At 41.1% G+C, this 20,526-nt stretch overlaps 1 protein-coding gene across 1 annotated transcript in view; it reads left to right on the top strand.

Annotated features, from left to right (window-relative positions):
• Positions 1-234: 234 nt before the first annotated feature.
• LOC140209812 (protein FAM110C-like) overlaps positions 235-20,526 on the top strand; it is a 92,454-nt gene continuing 72,162 nt past the window's right edge. Inside the window, exon 1 of the mRNA XM_072278328.1 lies at positions 235-327. The gene's annotated coding sequence lies outside the window, so the exon portion shown is untranslated. The remainder of the gene's footprint in view (positions 328-20,526) is intronic.

The raw sequence follows: 20,526 nt of genomic DNA, 5'->3' as shown, positions 1-20,526 counted from the left end.
TCTCTCAAGGTGAGTGAAATCCTGCCTTGTAAAAAGAACTTAGGCCTCACTTATTCATGAAATGCACACGTAGATAAACAAGTTTAAAAGACATATAATTCTGGATGTTGTCCAGCACATTGCATGCTAAAGAAAGTTAATAATTAACATTACTGTAGGAACTAGGGAGCGACCTGTCACGAAATAACAAGTGGAGTGAAAGCAGGGTGCCACAAACTCATGATATACCAGTGTCAAAACATCTTGATCAACAGTGTAATTCACATACTATAAGAGGCCTGTAATCATCTTAGAAGAAAGTGAACACCTTCTAATTTAGTTTGCAAGGTAAGTCCTCAACGATAAATATTAGGTTATTTATATAAGAAAGACTCTATGGTTAAGCATATGGCAGAGCTTTCTTTGTATATACTTATTATTTGTAGTGTTTTTACTTCTATTAAGCATTAAATATTTTAAGTTATAAATGTTTTATTGGGTGACGAGTACATAAGGAATCTCTAATATAGAGTTAGTGTGAAAGCATAAGAGTAGTAAAGATTTGCTCCAGCTGTAATGTAAATCAGAATTGCAAATATCTTAATAGTGATCATTGATTTATGTTTTTATATTTCCACATCTTGTACAATTTCTTCCATTCTACTATAGTAAATGGAAACTTAATGGGAAAACAACATTTTTATAATCCTTTATATAAATATTAATGATTAATTATATTGGCAAAGTATGTCAGTCTTATGATTTTTGATCAGGTGTCTAATTACTTTCAGCAGACAAAATAAAGACAGGAAAGAACTAAGATTTTAAAAATAAATATTTGTTCATTATACCGAACCAAGGACATAGTTCAATCATGATATACTTTCAGGTGTATTTTTGAATCTCTATTTTTAAACACCCCCCCCCCCCCACCTTCCTTTTCCTCAACTCTGGGCCTTAAGTCTTTAGCTATTTGCATTCTGGAATTCCATATGTAAACTTCTCATTTTCCTCTCCCTGTCCATCCCTCTCCTTCAAAATCATTTCTTTAACTTCCTCAAACCTTTAACCAAGAATGAAAATCATAAATTTGCTGCAGCAAAAAGTTATAATTATCTTTCTAAAAATATGGGCTGCAACTATATTGATGGGATAGCTGTGTATATACTAAAAAACATAAAATTTCCAATGTTAATCTTTGCCTTGCGCTAAAATGATCATTTACATCAAAATAAATGCAAAAATTTTTAGCCAGCATTGTGATTTATGACGAACTGATGTCAAAGTTTTCCAAAAAAGGATTGACATGTAAAAGAGAATAAGCCACTTCCGCCTACATGCACAGTGGGAGGAGGTTAGCAACTCCTGCAGATTATGCGTTCAAGTTCAAGTTTAATTATCATTCAACCATACATGAATACTCATGAATACCCAAACAAAACAGCGTTCCTCTGGCGCCAAGGTGAAAACCACAGTACCAACAGTCATCCACAGCACAAGGCACATGTAACACATATAAGACAGCAAGTAAACATACAGTCACACAAAAAAAACATATATAGCTCAAGTTCCTGTGTGACATTTCCTGTAAATATATGGTGCACAGGTATTATTGGCAAGAACTACCAGTCTAACGAAACCAAATTTCCCTCGGGATTAATAAAGTATATCTATCTATCTATCTTTTCAGCAGTCCGCAGATGAATGTACACACACACGTGCAATGCAGCTTGTCATTCCATCGAGCAAACGTTGGAGTGCAATGCCAACGGGAAGGGCCAGCTCCGAACACATCATGAATGTCATGCTACACTGCCTCTGGCATCTCCTATCCTGGATTGCAGACACATGGCAAGCCCGCGGCTTTAGGCCGAGTCCTTGCTACAACCAAAGCCACGTAGCTCCCTACCATCTGCCTCACCAGTAAACAAGGGAAACAGACTTGAAGCATTTTACATTATCAATGTCCAGTAGGGTTTTGCAGTCACAAAAGAAACGTAGAAGACAGTCACTTGCTGTTAGTCTGCACACTGCCTTTGCACACTGACTCCAGTGACTACTTGCAGCAGGCAGTAACACAGTCACACCTACTCGAGCTCCTCCTGTGAGCAGCTTGCTTATGGAATACACCTGCAGTACCTGAAGTTCTTATGTCCAGCTTGGACCTAAATGACATTTAAAAAGACAAGAGCACCTTTGGTTGTCCAAACACATTACCATTTTACCAGAAGTTTTTTATATATATTAGGATTAGACAATTATCTACAGGGGTGTGTCTGAATGGAAGCACTGACTTGTATTTACAGTGCATGATGTCAGATGTTTACAGGACTAGCAGGAAGTTGTTAATTGCGCCAACTTAGTTCAAGATGTTTAAGTGTGAGGCATGGTTACGACATTCTTTTATGACTCAGTTTGTACATGGTTTGATTCAATATGTCTGATACTTTTCAAAGTTCGAAGTTCAAAGTCAATTTATTATCCATGAGCAGACTGAATCTGTGAATTATTCATTATGCTGAGGCAACATTTTCACTGAGAAATCCTGCTGAATATATTTTATCACGTAAGTGTAAACAGCTGTATTATAACCTGCAATGCGTTAACTGATCTTGTTGTTTCTTTAGTTTGTTTCATATTTCTGTTTTCATATTGAAGGTAGTAATAAGCTACATTTCACAATTCCCTGCTGATAAGTGTGGCAGTAATTGACCTGTTTATTGTTCCTTTTAAAGACCATAAGACATGGGAGCAGAATTAGACCATTTGGCCTATTGGATTACACTGATTCATCTTTCTTCTTAAACCCATTCTCCTGCCCACTAATCTAAAGGGAAATACCTACCAGCAACACACACAAAATGCTGAAGGAACTTAGCAGGTCAGGCAGCACCTATGGAAATGAATAGATGGTTGCTGTTTTGGGCCAAGGCCCTTCTTCAGGACGAGGCTATCAACAAAGCTTCATAGTCAATGCCTGCTGCAATAGGCCTACTACATTAGGCTTATTAATTCCCATACTACTTGAATGAAAATAAAAGCTCCTCAGCCCCTTAGTCCGAATGTGTTAATTAACCTGTTCTTAACTACAAGTTTCACCTGAGCTGACCTCTACCTTCCTTCAACCTCGCTACCTGCTGACCTACTTCTTTAGTTCCTATACCCCCGTTACTGCCACAGAGTAACACAAGGAAAACTCCCTGCGAACATCTCTAGTTCAGGTTCAGCCTATTTCTCTTGTGCAGGTCCTCCCTGCTCTGGAATAGAGTCCAATTGTTCAAGTATCTTAAGCCCTTCTTCCTGCACCAGCTCTTTAGCTACACAGGGATCTCTACTATATTGCTATTTCTTCACTTCTCTTCTAACTACTACACATTGAATTAATTTCAGTCCTCTGGATTTTGTCTCTGACCATTCTGGAATTCACTATTCTGTTGAAAGAACCTGTGTAAAGTCAAAACTTATGCCATGTCCACCAAATGGCAGGGATCTCTGCAAACTGCGTAATGGATTTCCAGTCAGCTTGTCAGAATGCTTGAGGAACCATGACTTTATTGTGATGTGGAGACCAAGAAAGACATAAACTGATGAATCTTACTGACCATTGAAGAAATTGAAACTAATTGCTTAAACTGTCTCAGTTTTAATGATCAATATTTCATTTTTAAAAATCTAGATATCAGCCTGAAATGAATGAACGCTAAAATATTATTTATCCCTTTGGCCTTGTTGCACCAGTTAGCAAGACGCTGGACGAGCTTTTGCCTCAAATGCACATTCACAGTCAATCTATATTTCTTTTGATTCCCTTGACCAGCCTCCCAAGATTTTCACCAACAATGACTGCCAAGTAAAATAGAATTTCTGTCTTGAAAACATAAAATTACAGGTGACACAGGGTTTGAAAATAAGTTGTGACAGTGTAGAGATAATTAAAATGGGAATACATGATGTCACGGCAGATCTTAGTTCAAGTATAATTAAAATCATTTGTGGTGTAGACATTGACATAATGAGCAGGAATTAGCTGAATGCAGAAAGTAGATATTGATTCTAGCACCATGTGAATAAAGGGATTTTGTTTTCTTTCTAGGTGTGTCAGGAGATTCAGAATATATATTTTGAAAAATAAAATCTTTACCTGCTAAGTTCACTGACAGTATGTGGTGCAGCACAGAAGTGAAGCAGTGCTCAGCTTTGCAGGAACAGTTTGCTAGTGCTTCTCCAGGGGTTTAAACTAGGGTTGCAGGGAAATGGGCACCTAGTCCGTGAGCCAGTAGGGCTGGTCAGTACCATCTGAGGGGAATAATGCTCATAGTGATTTTTGGCAAGATATATGTCTCTGGAGTTAGCAAGTATGTGATAGCGTTGCACCAGTGGTAGCTTTATTACTTCAAGTGCCCTAAAACTTCTGACCAGCAACAAGGAACCTCAGGACACATTCTTAGAGTTGGGTCAGGAATGGGACCTCTCCCCAGAACTGATGGACAAAGTGGAGGCATTTACATGTTTCCTGCATGCCCCAAAAGCATTGACCACCGAAGTAGATGAGCTCAGGTATCACCTTTTCTGTGCCAAAAAAAGGTGAAATCAAAAGTCATCAACTCCCAGCAAGCAACGACTGCTTAACAAAACATACACAGCGAGTCATCTACCAGGCTGGTATATGGAGAAGGACCCACAAGTGCCAAACCCTGTTGGCAGAGGATGGAAGATGGAGAGAGAAGAGAAAGCTGAACAGTTGGTGGTGCACTGGATGGAAGGCCAGCCAGCACCGATATTGTCCTGCATCTACTGGCCCGTAACTGTTCAAGAAAATGTTCACTCCCAAGATGTATGTGTGTTGCAAATGGCCTCAGGTGCACTGACACGTGTAGACTGGCAGACTGTGAGAACCAGGCATCCACCTCAGAGAGTATGGAAAGTTCAGATGAAGGTGTGGAAGACATGGAAGACTTGGAAAATGATTATGATTATTAATAGGTTATGAAAATATGGAAAACAAAGTATGGAAAGCAGTCTTTGATTAAATATATTCATTTTACAACCAAATGGGGCCCAGGTTATGGCCGTGTGGAACCCCACATTTGAATTACTGTATTGTACTGTAATTCTATATGCCATGACAAAAGCTTAAGATTGTTTTGATTTGATACAACAATATGGAAAATATCATGACATTGATAAAACTCCAGAAATCTCTTCAAATGAGGTTTTTTTACCTTTTGGGGGGGTGAGGTAACATTTTCTGCTGTACTGATGTCAATATGGAATATATACAAAAAGTGATTACTTATTTGAAGTAATAAAGCTACCAATGGTGCAATGCTATCACATATTTTCTAATTCTAGAGATGTATACCTTGCCAAAAATCACTATGAGCATTATTCCCCTCAAATGGTACTGACCAACCCTATTGGCTCACGGACTGGATGTCTACAAGCCTTGTACGGGTTCTAGTGCCACACTTCTGGAACAATGGGGCCTCAATGTTGTCACAAAATGCTAAAGACATGTTAAAGGCATCAGTGTCTTCTCAGCAGATCACTACAGATTGGTATCCCTGTCTTGTGGCATGGGCAACATGGAGAAGTAGGCGGCCATCTGCTTCTTCTTGTTGACACTGAAGAGCTGACAACTTCTCACTGTCTTGAGATTTGATTCTGTAACATTTGTCATTCAAAATTCCATACAGAATCTTCTGCTGTAGTTTTGCTCTGTACTCCGCCTTCCTCCATTCATGGACTATGAAGCAAATGAGACTATTCTTGTTACTGACTTTGGTCAGGAAGCTCCTCCACTGCCTCACCATCTGTGTGCCTGTGATACCTTGCAACTCATGACCAGTCTCTTCACCCCGTAGAGATTTTTCACTATTCTTGATAGAGTTCTCCTTGTATGTGTCGAACACAACATCTATTCTGCTATTCTGACTGCCTTCCCTCAGAGCCATTACTTGATCACCTTTCACTCTTTGGACCAAGTTCATTCCCTCAACCACTGTAGCAGAGCTTCCTGGGAGTTGCTCTTCTACTGCTACATTTTTCTGCAAGGTTGTGGCTAAAGTAGCTTTATTCTTCTGGTGTGGACAGAGCCCAGGGCAACGGTCCAAGTGGATGAGAAAGGATGTCCTCCATACATGGACTGCACCCTTGTGCCATCACTATGATATGTCCAAACAAAGACCTGTCTGCTTTCAAGATGATTGCCCTCCCTTTAGATTTCACTTCTCTCTTCTTACACATATCACTGAATGTTTTCAGCTTGTTGGTTTTCATTGGGTCATGGAATTTCTTTGCTGGTGGGTCTCTCATCCTTAAAGGTTGCATAGCATTGCTCACCAATCTCATATGCCTTCATCAGGTTGGAGGCAATGTCCTTGGGGGCTGCCTTTGCTGCAGAGATGCTAATGAGGTCCCACTTCTCTATAAATGAGTTGACCCATTCATGTATGAGGCTAACCACTGCTGAAACTGCTTCCTCGTCTTTCTGGATGCTTGGCCGCTGTAGCTCCGCATTACAAAGCTCTGATTTGTTGCCTTGCACCATCTCCCTTATCTGTCCCAAGAATGCACTGTGGTGCTCAGCTGTTATGTAGTAATGCTTGATAGCTCCAGCATTCAGGCTGAACCGTGATATGCCTCCAGGAGTCTGTGTGTCTTTGTTCACTGTGGATTCAATAGCCTGGTCCACAGGGATCTACCCAAAGGGGTTGTTACTTGACAGCTGCACTGAGAACCGGCCCGTCTTGAAGGCCTCATACACAGAAGGATTCTTCTCTGGGAGGTTCATCATCCGAGCAAAGTAAGGGGACAGGTACCTGGCATAATTCATTTTATTATAAGCAAAGCACCATAGGATCATGGTTCTTATAGCATGGAGGTGCAACTACCAGTCCCCCTCACTGAAAGCTACCACCGCTGCAATGCTATCACATATTTTCTAGCACTAGGGGTGTATACCTTGCCAAAAATCACTATAAGAATGATTCCACCTAGGTGGTATCGGTGGCCCAAATTTGGGGTCCTGGCTCATGGACTAACCAGAGTGTCAGGGCAGATGGTGGAGTAATTGTGGAGAGAAATATTGTTAAGCCTACAGACAAAGACAGGAATTGAAAGGTTGAGCATGGTGGGGATAATATTTGACCTGTGTATATTTCAATGCAAAGAGTTTTGTAGGTAAAACAGATAAGCTTAGAACACGGATCAGCACATGGAATTATGACATTGCAGCCACTAGTGAGACTTGGTTTCAGGAGGAGCAGGACTGTCAGCTCAACCTTCCAAGATTCCTGACGAAGGGTCTCGGCCTGAAACGTCGACTGCACCTCTTCCTACAGTTGCTGCTTGGCCTGCTGCGTTCACCAGCAACTTTGATGTGTGTTGCTTGAATGTCCAGCATCTGCAGAATTCCTGTTGTTTGCTTCCAAGATTCTATTGTTTTAGACACGATAGAGTGGAAGGGACAGAAGGGGGAGGAGTGACATTACTAGTCAGAGAAAGTGTCAGGCAGTGCTCGGGCTTGACAGACTAGAGAGCTCATCTATTGAGGCTATATAGTTGGAACTGAGGATTAAGAAAGGGTGACTACATTAATGGGATTATATTATAAACCACCCAATAGTCAGCAAGGTTTCAAGCAAATTTGTAGAGAGATAGCAGACAGTTGCAAGGAAAACAAGATTGTGATGGTAGGTGCTTTTAACTTTCCACATATTGACAGGGATTCCCATACTATCAAATGTGTTCAGGAAAGTTTCCTTGATTAGTAAATAGAGATCCCAACTAGTGAGAGTTAGATACTGGACCTCCTACAATGGAATGGGATGGGGCAGATGACTGAAGTATGTGTAGAAGAACACTTTAGATCTAGGTCATGGTTAAGGACCATCTGCCTCTGCCTCTACCTCTACCGTATTCCTGGCAGTGGGTTCCATGCACCTACCACTCATTATGTAAAACATTCCCCCCTATACTTTCTTCGAACCATTTTAAAATTATGCCCCTGCCCCCATATTAGTCATTTCTGCCTTTGGACAAAGTCTCTGGCTGTCTATTTTCTAGACGCCTCTTATTGTCTTATTCAACTCTCATCGTCCTTCACTCCAAAGAGAAAGGCCACAGTGTGCTCAACCTAGGCATGCTCTCTAATCCAGGCAGCATCCTGGTGAATCACCTCTGCATGCCTGAAAGAAAATGAATCTCAAGGTTACATATATGTACTTTGATAATAAATTTTGAACTTTGCACCCTCTTTAAAGCTTTCACATCCTTCCTATAATGAGACAACAATAACTAAACACAAAACATTATTTAAGTATTCCCAGTATTGGTATCATTAATACCCAACCAACTTTGAATAAATCAGTTGAAGTTTTCAACCAAAATGGAAAATGAAGATAAAACTCCAAATGTCAAAAACCTGAAATAAAAAACACAGAGTGCTGGAAATGCTCCACTGGTCAGTGAGCATCTGCCTGGAGAGACACAGAATTAATATTTCAGATTATAAACATCCGAGATTCTGCAGATTCTGGAGATCTTGAGCAACATAATTGAGTATGTAGTGCTAATCAGGCAGCACCTATGGAGGGGAATAAACAGTCATTATTTCAGGCCGAGAACCTTCATCAGGAGAGGAAAGAAAAAGGACAGAAAGCAGAATAATGAGGTAGGCCGAAGGAAAGAAGTCCAAGCTGGCAGGTGATAAATGTGATCAGATAAGGGAGAAGGTGGGCGGATGGGGGAATGGGGATAATGTAACAAGCTGGGATGTGATAGGTAGAAGAGGTAAAGGGCTGATGAAGGTAGAATGTCATAGGACAGGGCAGTGGATCATGGATTAAAGGGAAGGAGGAGGGGAACCAGAAGGAGGCTCCTCATAAAACCATAAAACACAGGAATGGAATTAGGTCATTCAGCCAACAAAGTTTGCTCTGTCAATCTATCCTGCTGATTCATTATCCCTCTCAACCTTATTATCCTGCCTTCTGCCTTCTTGCCTGTAACCGTTGACACGCTTACTAATCAAGGGGGCATCAAACTCCGCTTTAAATATTATGACTTGGCCTCCTCAGCCATCTGTGGCAATTATTTTCATTGATTCACCACCTTCTGGATAAAGAAATTCCTCATCACCTCTTGTCTAAAGGAGCATCTCTCTATTCTAAGGCTGCACCCTCTGGTCCTTGAATTCCCCATGACAGGAAACACCCTCTCCATGTCCACTCTATTTAGGCCTTCCAATATTCAAAAGGTTTCAATGAGATACCCCTCATTCTTCTAAACTCCAGTGAGTACAGGCCTAGAGCCATCAAATGCTCCTCTTACATTAATTCTTTCATTCCTGGGATCATTTTTGTGAACTTCCTCTGGACCTACTCTAATGTCAGCTTGTTCTTTCTTCGATCAGGGGCCCAAAATTGCTCACAATATTCCAAGTGCAATCTGATCAATGCCTTATGAAGCCTTGATATTACAAACTTAATTTTATATTTGAGTCCTTACTACTTTGCCTTCCTTACTACTGACTCAATCTGCAAGTTGAACTTTAGGGAATCTTGCATGAGACCTGTTTGTACCTATGATTTTTGAATTTGCAACCTATTTAGAAAATTGTGCCTTTATTTCTCCAACCAAAGTACATGACCATTCACTTCCCTACACTTTATTCCAGCTGCCACTTCTTTGCCCATTCTCCTACTGCAGATTCCCTGCTTCCTCAACACCACCTACCCCTTCACTTATATCTGAATCATACACAAACTTGGCCACAAAGCCATCAATTCTGTCATCTAAATCACTGACATATGACTTGAAAAGAAGTGGTCCCAACTCTGACTCCTGTGAAATACCAGGAGTCACTGACAGCCAACCAGAAAAGGCCCCCTTTATTTCCACTCTTTTTCTACTGCCAGTCAGCCAATCCTTTACCTATGCTAGTACCTTTCCTTTATGTCTTACCTGGTCCCTTATCTTATTTAGAAGCCTCATATAGGGCACTTTGTCATAGGCTTTCTGAAAATCCAAGTAAACAACATCCACTGACTCTCCTCGGTATGAGTAGCTAATGAGGAACCTACATTCTCATTCGGAAATATCTTTGGAGTAGATATTGCATGAGGTATTTCTACAGGTTTGCTTTGATTATTGATATTAACAATTGTTTTAGGTTATTTAATTGTGTGAACACTGGCGGGGATACAGCAGAGAAGCAAAGGCTGGAATTTCCAGGAGAAATTCAGAAAGTTCAGGATAGGTACATGCAAAAGAGGAAGAAGTATTATATCAGAACATAAGAACATAAGAAATAAGAGCAGGAGTAGCCCATCCGGCCCGTCGAGCCTGCTCTGCCATTCAATAAGATCATGGCTGATCTGACAATGGACTCATCTCCACCTACCTGCCTTTTCCCCATAACCCTTAATTCCCCTACTATGCAAAAATCTATCCAACCTTGTTTTAGATATATTTACTGAGGTAGCCTCCATTGCTTCATTGGGCAGAGAATTCCCCAGATTCACCACTCTCTGGAAAAAGCAGTTCCTATTCATCTCTGCTGTAAATTTATTCCCCTGAATCTTGAGGCTATATCCCCTAAATCTAGTCTCACCTACCAGTGGAAACAACTTTCCTGCCTCTATCTTATCTATCCCTTTCATAATTTTATATGTTTCTATAAGATCTCCTCTCATTCTTCTGAATTCCAGCAAGTACTGTTCCAGGCAATTCAATCTCTCCTCATAGTCTAACCCCTTCATCTCTGGAATCAACCTGATAAACCTCCTCTGTACTGCCTCCATAGCCAGTATATCCTTCCTCAAGTAAGGAGGCCAGAACAGTACATAATACTCCAGCTGCGACCTCACCAGTACCCTGTACAGTTGCAGCATAACCACCCTGCTCTTAAATTCAATCCCTCTAGCAATGAAGACTGACACTCCATTTACCTTCTTGACAGCCTGCTGCACCTGAAAACTAAGCTTTTGTGATTCATGCACAAGCACTTCTATGTCCCTCTGCACAGCAGTGTGCTGCAACCTTTTACAATTTAAATAATAATCTGATCTTTAATTTTTCCTTCCAAAGTGGATGACCTCGCATTTACCAACATTATACTCCATCTGCCAGACCCTTGCCCACTTACTTAACCTATCTATATCTCTCTGCAGACTCTCCGCATCCTCTGCACAAGTTGCTTTTCCACTCATTTTAGTGTAATCAGCAAACTCTCTATTCTGTGCCACTTTGCATGTGGCTCAGATGGTAATCCAGAGCTTACTACTTTTTTGGCTCTCCTTCTTTAATTTAGTCCCTAGCTGCTCAAATTCCTTCAGCAGAACCTCTTTCCTTGTTCTACCTATGTCGTTGATACCCACATGGACCACATCAACTGGATCTTTCCCCTCCAACTGCAAATTGCTCTGCAGGTCAGATAATATGTCCCAGAATCAGGCACCAGGCAGGCAACACAGCCTTCGGAACGCCTTAACCTTGCAACAGAGAACTTAGTCTATTCCCCTGATGATACTATCTCCAATTACCACTACATTTTTCTTCTCTCTCCCTCGTCTTGAATAACTACCCGAACCATGGTGCCACAGGTAAGTTGCTTATCCTTTCTACAGCCTCACACAGGGGGCAACCACCTTGGTCCTGTTGGACAAGCTCAAGGGCTCAGGCTGCTCCAGCACTGTGTCTTGGATTCCACTCGCGGTCACACCCTCTTGACTCTGACCACAGACTGAATTTGAGGCTGCTAATCTAATGGTGTGAGTAACTCTTGAAACAGAACATCCAAATAACTCTCCCCCTCCCTGATGTGTCAAAGTGTTTGAAGCTCAGATTCCAGGAGAGTGCAGAGAAATTTACAAGGATGTTGCTTGGATTGGAGAGCGAGCCTTATGACAATAGCTTGAGTGAACTTAGTCTTTTCTCCTTGCAGTGGCAGGGGATAAGCAGTGACCTGGTAGAGGTGTATAAGATGATGAGAGGCATTGCTTGTGTGGGTAGCCACAGGCTTTTTCCCAGGGGCTGAAATGGCTAACACGATGGGGCATAGTTTTAAGGTGCTTGGAAGTAGGTACAGGGGGATGTCAGAGGTAAGTTTTTCACACAGAGATTGGTGGTGCATGGAACGACGGTGGTAGAGGCGGATACAATAGGGTCTTTTAACAGACTCTTAGATAGGTACGTACATGGAGCTTAGAAAAATAGAGGGCTATGCGGTAGGAAAATTCTGGGCAGTTTCTAGAGTAGGTTACATGGTCGGCACAAGAGTCCCTAATGGTTAATTTGTTGGTTGATTTGGTGGTGAGGAAGACAAATACAATGTTATTATTCATTTTGAGAGGACTAGAATATAAAAGTAAGGATGTTATGTTGAAGATTTATAAAGCACTGGTGAGGCCCTACTTGGAGTATTGTGTGCCGTTTTGGGCCCCTTAATTAAGAAAGGATGTGCTGATATTGGAAAAGATTCAAAGGAGTTCATGAAAATAATTCCAGGATTGAAAGGCTTGTCATTTGAGGAGTGTTTGTTGGCCTTGGGCCTCTACTCAGTGGAATTCAGAAGAATGACCCCATTGAAACCTATTGAATGTTGAAAGTTCTCAGAAGTGTGGATGTGGAGAGGTTGTTTCCTCAGGTTGGGTAGTCTAAGACCAGAGGTCGCAATATCAGAATAGAGGGGTGTCATTTTGGAATGGAGATGAGGAGGAATTTCTTTACCCATAGAGTTGTGAATCTGTGGAAGTTGTTGCCACAGGCAGCTGTGGAGGCCATGCAACTGGATATATTTAAAGGAGAGATTGATAGATTCTTGATTTGTTAGGGTATGAAGGGATATGGGGATAAGGCAGGAGACTGAAGTGGAAAGGCAAAATTGATCAGCCATGATGGGGGAGCAGATATGATGGGCCAAATGGTCTAATTCTGCTCCTATACCTTATGGTCTTATAGTCATGGAGCAGCAGGGCTTAAACGGATATGGAGTGAATGCAGAAAATCAGGACAAACAGGGTGAGCATGGACTCACTGGACTGAAGGGCCTGTATCTGTACTGTATTGTTCTGTGACTCAAATTTTATCCTTACCCATAACTATCTTAAAACATATTGAGTTGTGGTCAAACTGCTAATGAAATATAGCTACCACCGTGGCCTTTGTTGTAATTTCATCAATATCTAGGCCCAAGATAGATCTTCAAAGGTGTTGACACCCAGAAACTTGAACCAGCTCGCCAATTCCACTGCAGACGCTTCAATGAGAAATGGTGTGTGTTCCCTCGACTTCCCCTTCCTGAAGTCTACAATCCAATACTGTCACTGAATGCAAGGCTGTTGTTGTGACACCACTCACCCAGCTGATTTATCTCACTCCTGTGTGTCTCCTCATCACCATCTGAAATTCTGCCAACACTTGCGTCATTGGCAAATTTACAGGTAGTGTTTGAGCTGTGCCCAGCCACACAGTCAAGGGTGTAGAGGGAGAAGAGCAGTGGGCTAAGCACTTATCCTTGAGGTGTATCAGTGATTATTGTCTGTGAGAAGATGTTACTTCCAATCTGCACTGACTGTGGTCTCCAAGTAAGGAAGTCAAGGATCCAGTTGCAAAGGGAAGTATAGAGGCTCAGGATTTGGAGCTTGTTGATTAGAATTGAGGGTAAGATTGTGTTGTACGCTGAGTTGTAATCAACAAACAGCGGCCTGACACAGACATTTCCATTATTCCGATGATCCAAGGCTGAGTGGCAAAGCCAGTGAGAGAGCATCTGCTATACACCTTTTGTGGTGTTAGCCAAACTGGAGGGAGGAATGTGTGAGTGATGGTCAGGGAGAGGGTGGGGTAAGGGAAAGTGAAGGGTTAATGGCATCAGTTAGATCAGGAGGAGAAAGAGAGAAAAAATGAAAACCAGGGGAAAGGGACAGAGGGATAATTCTTACTGGAAGTTTAAGAATTCATGGTTCATGCCACCAGCCCAGGCAGAATATGAGGTGTTGTTCCTCTAATTTTCAATTGAACATGACTTAGTAGTGGAGGGGTACATGGAGAGATATGCTGGTGTGGGAACAGGAAGTTCAAATGAAATGGCTCGCCAAGGGGAGTTCCTGGTTGACATGGCAGATAGAGCGAAGATGCTCAATGAAGTGGTCTCTCTACCTGGTCACTGATGTCGAGGAGGCCATACTGGGAGCACTGACTGCAATAAATAACATCAGTGGATTCCTTTGTAAAATACTGCCTCACCTGGAAGGACTGCTGAAGGGCCTGACAGTGGTGAGGGAAGCTTACCTCTTTGCACAATTATAGAGTGGAATACCTGGAAAGGATGGGGGATCAATAAGGAGAGAATAAGTATAATGAAAACAGTAGTCCCCTGTGGAGAGGGGAGAGGAGGGAAGTGAAGGGGAGGGGAATATGTGCATGCTGTTGGGGTCCCGTACACATATAACTTTCTTTTCCAATATTTTTATTGTTAATTTTACATATAAGAATACAGAATACAAGAAAAAATGTCAATACATTATAATAAATTGCATATAAAGACTCCTTACCCTATATTCACACAGATGAATTAATTTGTAACATTGAAATATAGTAATTTTATTATATAAAAAAACCTAACCCACTACCGAGACTGAAGCTGATTAGTAAAGAAAAAAAGGAAAACAGAATTATTAGTTATCATCTGTGCTTTAACAGCAAATCAAAGGTTTTGAAAATAATTCAAAAAAGGTCCCCACAATGTTTGAAAGTCTTGGCTAGATTCAGGGATTGAACATCGAATCTTCTCTAAACTTAAACATGACATGACATCACGTAACCATTGACCCCAGGAGGGGTCACATCTTTCCATTTAAGCAAGAGCGTCCTTCTGGCCATAAGAGAAATAAAAGCCAAAATGTGTAAGTCAGATGACTCCAAAATAATATCCTTTCCTCCAACAATACCAAATAAAGCGGTCAAAGGATTAGGCTTAAAGTTTACTTTGAAAGGTATCGAGAAAGTTTGAAATACTTCCTTCCAATAGTTTCCAAGACTCGGGCATCTCCAAAACATATGAATGAGTGAAGCTTCTCTGTTATTACATTTATCACAATACAGAGATATATCTAAGTGAAAATGAGACAACTTATCCTTGGTCATATGGGCCCTATGGACCACTTTAAATTGTAGGAGAGAGTGCCGGGCACATAACAATGAAGTGTTAACCAATTTAAAAATTTGATTCCAAGTTTCCTCAGAAGTTGAAGTCTGTAAATCTTGTTCCCAAAGATTTTTAATTTTATCTAAAGGAACATTTCTCATTCCCAACAGCATATTATGAACATTAGATATATATCCATTATAAAAAGGTTTCAAATTAAAAATTACATCTAGTAGATTCTTATCAGGACTTTTAGGAAATGTACTTATTTGAGACCATAAAAAAATCTCTTATTTGTATGTATTGAAAAAAATTAGTCTTGGGTAAACTATATTTAGTTGACAGTTGTTCAAACGTAAAGAACGTACACATATAACTTAGACATGTTGGAGTGGAGGGCCTTTACAGGAGTTAAGACATACAAGATGTTGGTGAGACCACTCCTACATTATTATGTTTGTAGTTTGAGTTTCTGTGCTCTAGGAACGATGTAGGTAGGAAGATATGATTAAGCTTGGAAGGATACAGAGAAGATTCACAATGTTATTTCTGGGATGGGAAGTCTTGAATTATAAGGAGAGACTGCATAGGCTGGGAGTGTTTTTCATGGAACAAGGAAATCTACAGAGGTGACCATACTGAGGTTTATAAAATTGTGAAGGGCATAGATAAGGTCTTTTTCTCAAGGTACGGAAGTTAGAGGGCATAAATATCAGATGATGGGGAAAGATTTAAACGGGACTTGAGGGATAAGTTCTTCACACATAGGGTGGTGGGTATATGGAACAAGCAGCCAGATAAAGTGTTAGATGTGGTTTAATTACAAAATTTAATAGATTTCTGGACAAGTACATGGATAGGAAAGGTTTCAGAGAGAGATGGTTCAAATTGATGCACTTTGGTCAGCTTGGACTAGTGTGGCCAGAGATCCTGTTTCAATGCTGTTTTAACTCTATGACTATACAAGTATGACGCTAATGCAGGAGGATTGGATGTCAATATTTTAAATGCATCATCAGTCCAAGAATTAGATTACTGGCTTACGGCTATGTGCACATCTGAGTGATAACGAGGTGGCATGTTACATAGCAGCATTGCACAGATTTCCTGTGAATAAGTTAATTACCCACTAAGAAATTGCCTCTAGGTCTATTCTGTGTTGTCTTCAGAAATCAGAGTTCCCTTGCATTATGTAATTAATACAATGCTTACCATGTCTGTTCAGTCATGGAGATGATCAGGCTGGGATTTTTTCCCTGAGCTTTTGACGAATGCCATTGCCAAGTTAATTCCCTATAGTTCACAAAAAATCTGCAAATGATTTTATTATTCTCCCTACTATTAATTTTAAAACGGGTGTTGTATACTAGATATTTTGTTAAATTCTCTAAATGAGGTACAATATGTATTTGCTTCCAGCTTTGTAGGTTCTACTAAGTACGCATTGACTCTAAGTAGTATGCTTATGACTTGGATAGTAATGTCATAGGCTGCTTTGTATAGATATCAACCCACTACCCTCACCCCCTGGGGCTATTAGTGTTGAAAGCATTGATCCCATGTCATAGAATAGTGAGTCTTCTTCAGAATCCCTAATTACAGAGTTCTGGAGATTGTCTTAAGTATGTGTGGAGGAAATTTGTAGAATTAGGAAGAAAATTAATGAGAAAAAGATCATATAATCAGCAGCTTCAATCTTTGATATTGGACAATATTCTAATATTCATAGAAGTCAGAATGTATTGGTGGAATGGCATTATTTTGACTTGTGATTTTCAGTGACATCCCACAAGGATCAGTACTGGGACCTCTGTTGTTTGTGACAGATAACAATGGGCCCAGCATTGAACTCTTGGGCACACGACCAGTCACAGATTTTCAGTCAGAGAAACATCTTTCCACCATCATCCTCTGTTTCCTACCATCTAGTTAACCTTTATCTATTTGGTCTCCTTGGAGGTCTTATGATCTAACCTTCTAGAGCAGCCAACCATGAGGAACCTTATCAAAAGCCTTACTGAAGTCTAAGAATACAATGTCTTCTGCCCTCCACTCATTGAAACTGGGCAAATTTGAACTCTGTAGGTTAGGCAGCACCTATAGAAATGAACGGACAGTCAAAGTTGGATACCACACCTTGGTTCTCTGCCTGCTCTGGATCTTTTCAGGTCAAGTTGCTGATGAGACATCAACTGGCTTGACCTCAATACTCCTCTCTTCTCTTTGAACCTTAGTCCCCTGAATGCACTGCTCTCCACTCTCTTTGCTCTGTTCTCAACCTCATCATCAAACCCGCAGACAAAGGGAATGAAGTTCTGTGGTGAACTGACCTCCACCTTGCTGAAGCCAGTGAGAACTGTCAGGCACCATCCCCTTAAAAATGACCCCACTCTAGATGATCAGAAAATTCCCATCCACTGCCACCAAACTCATAGTTTCCTTACCCGGCATTGGTCACTTCTATGTCCCACCTAAGATCCACAAACCTTACTGTCCAGTAGACCCACTGTCTCTGCTGCTCCTGCCCAACTGAAGCTGTGCCCACATAGCTCAACTCCATTCTACGTCCCCTTGGTTCAGTTCTTTCCCACCTATATCCGCCTACTTCACATGCTCGTGATCTCCTCAACAACTTCCCATTCCCTGGCACTAACTGCCTCATTTTTCACCATTGATATGCAGCCCCTATACACTTTTCCTCCCCACCAAGAAGGCCTTAAAGCTTTCCGCTTCTTTCTCAATAAAATACCCATCTAGTTCCCCTCCACAACCACCCTCCTCTGTCTGGAAGAACTGGTACTCACCCTCAACAATTTCTCCTTTGGCTCCTCCCTCTTTCTCCAAACTCAAGCAGTAGCATTGGACACCCATGTGGGCCCCAGCTATGCCTGCCTTTTTGTTGGCTACAGTACATGTTCCAAGCCTTCCTGCTGAGGCTTTACACTGATGACTGCATTGGTGCTGCTTCTTGCCTCCAACTTTCACCCAGCCCATTTCTGACATGCCTCTCTCCTTTCTCAATCTCTCTGTTTCCATCTCTGGAGACAAACTGTCTTCTGACATTATTTTATAAACCCACCGATTCCCAATTCCCATGAGTATCTTGACTATACCTCTTCCCACTCTGTCTCCTGTAAAAATGCTATTCCCTTTCCTCAGTTCCTTTGCCTCTGCCATATCTGTTCTCAGGATGAAGCTTTCCTTTCCAGGATATCAGAGGTGTCTAACTTTTTCAAAGAATATGAATTTTTCATTCTTCCACCATTGATGGTGTCCTCATATGCATCTCCTCCATTTCCCAGATATCTGTGCTCAACCCATCTTCCCACCATCTTGACAGGGACATATTTCCTATTGTCTCACCTACCACCCCATGAGCCTCCACATCGGATACATAATTCTCTGCAACTTCTGCCATCTTCAGTGGGATCCTACCACCAAACACTTCTTACCTCCAGACTACTTTCCACTTTCCATAGGGATCACTTCCTCCATGATTCCCTTGTCAATTCGTCCCTTCTCACTAATCTCCCACATATCTCTGCAACTGATGAATCACCTCCTTCCTTACCTCCATTCAGGGCCCCATACAGTCTTTCCAGTTGAGGCAAAACTTCACCTGTGAAATTCATCTGGCTGTCTATCGTATCTGGTGCTCCCAACATGACCTCCTCTAAATTAGTGAGACCCGGTGTAAGTTTGGGGACGAATTTGACAAGAACCTCCATTCCATCTGCCAAAAGTAGAATTTCCAGGTGGACAACTATTTTAATTCATATCCACATTCCCATTCCAGCATGTCGGTCCATGGCCTGCTCTTTTGTCAAAATAAGGACCATGAGGTGGAGGAGCAATACCTCATATTCATTCTAGGTAGCCTCCAACCTACATAATGTTATAGTGTTACAAGTGGATACGAAAAATAAAACTATTTCAAATTTTTGAAATATATGAAATGTTCTTCCAAATAGCAACAATAAAAAGCACTTAATATTGTTAAATCAGGGTATTTAGTGAGATCCTTGCAAGTGATACAAGCTATCAAATTCTAGAATATCTGGTCGCAACTTGGTTAAAAGTAATCGATCACCTCTTCTCAAAACGGTTATGAGCTTTTGATAGCAGGTGAAGAGCCTGACTAAAATTACATTGAACTAGATAACAGCTGGGAAATCCAATTAAAAGCAACCTTGCTTTCTCCCATATGTGTGGAAATTTATTTAGAATATCACTAGTTAACCAGAAATTTTGCTTGCTGTTTGAATTTTGCATGAGCTGCTATATAACTCTGCAGCTCAATTAGGCATTCTTGCAATTTGGTGTCAATATCATTCACACTCACCCCAAATGAATCCACCAGCTAATCTGGAATATGCATCTCTAGCAAGTCTCTGAACCAAAATTCCATGTGAGTGTGCAGTTGCTTCAAATGATCAAGATATACAATCAGATAATCATCTTGAAACTCTATTTTAGGAGTTGCTAGTGAATCAAATCAAATCAAGTTTAATTATACATAGATACAGCTGAACAGGACAGCCTTCCTCAGGGGCCAAAGTGCAGAATATACAAAGAAGCACATTTAAAATAGTGAGAAAACATTCAAAATAGCAAGCAAAGAAACATATTCACGAATAAAAAGCATACGTATAGTCCAAGACTTGAGCAACAGGTCCCACAATTGATTGTACAGTTTCCCAGCAGTGTGTAGATGCACACAATCCAGCCTGTCATTCCACTGCTCGAACACAGGAGGGCAGCACCAATGAGAGCAGCCAGCCCCCCCGCAACTGAGTGCAGATGGCATGTGCAATGCCTCTGGTGTTTCCTCACCCGGTCTGCAGCAGTAGGCAAGTCTACGACTTGAGATCTAATCCTCACTACAAGTGATGCAACACAGCAACCATGTCATCTGTTGCACCTCTAGACAAGGGTAACAGGCCTGTGGCAACTTGCATTATCTCTGTCCAACAGAGTCTTGCAATTTCAAGTGAAATGTCTGAGCCAATCTCCCACGGTTATACTGCACACGGCCTTCGTGCACCAAGTCCTATCCCTCCGAGTAGCAGCCAGCAACAAGGTCTGCAGTCACGTCAGTTTTTCGAACCCAGCCCTGTTCCTCTGACATCCTGATCAGCTCTTCCAGAATTGCATAAATTCATAGCATCCAATATTGTTGCTGAAATGTTTGAGTTTTCCAAGCAAAGCGGCAATAGCCTCTTTGCATGATCTGAGATTGCAGCTTTTTGTTCTTTGTAACTGTTGGTTCAACAAAATCAGTTTTTTCAAATGTATCTGACACGTAAATTAGGACAGATTAGCAGCGACAGTTTGTTCTCCAAACTGTTAATCTGATATAAACAAAATAAAGAAAATTTTAAAAAATACATATATAT

Source organism: Mobula birostris, chromosome 2 (assembly GCF_030028105.1).
Source record: "Mobula birostris isolate sMobBir1 chromosome 2, sMobBir1.hap1, whole genome shotgun sequence".
NCBI classification, from domain to species: domain Eukaryota; kingdom Metazoa; phylum Chordata; class Chondrichthyes; order Myliobatiformes; family Myliobatidae; genus Mobula; species Mobula birostris.
The sequence above is the reverse complement of the archived record's forward strand: the minus strand, read 5'-3'. Positions and strand labels throughout refer to the sequence as shown.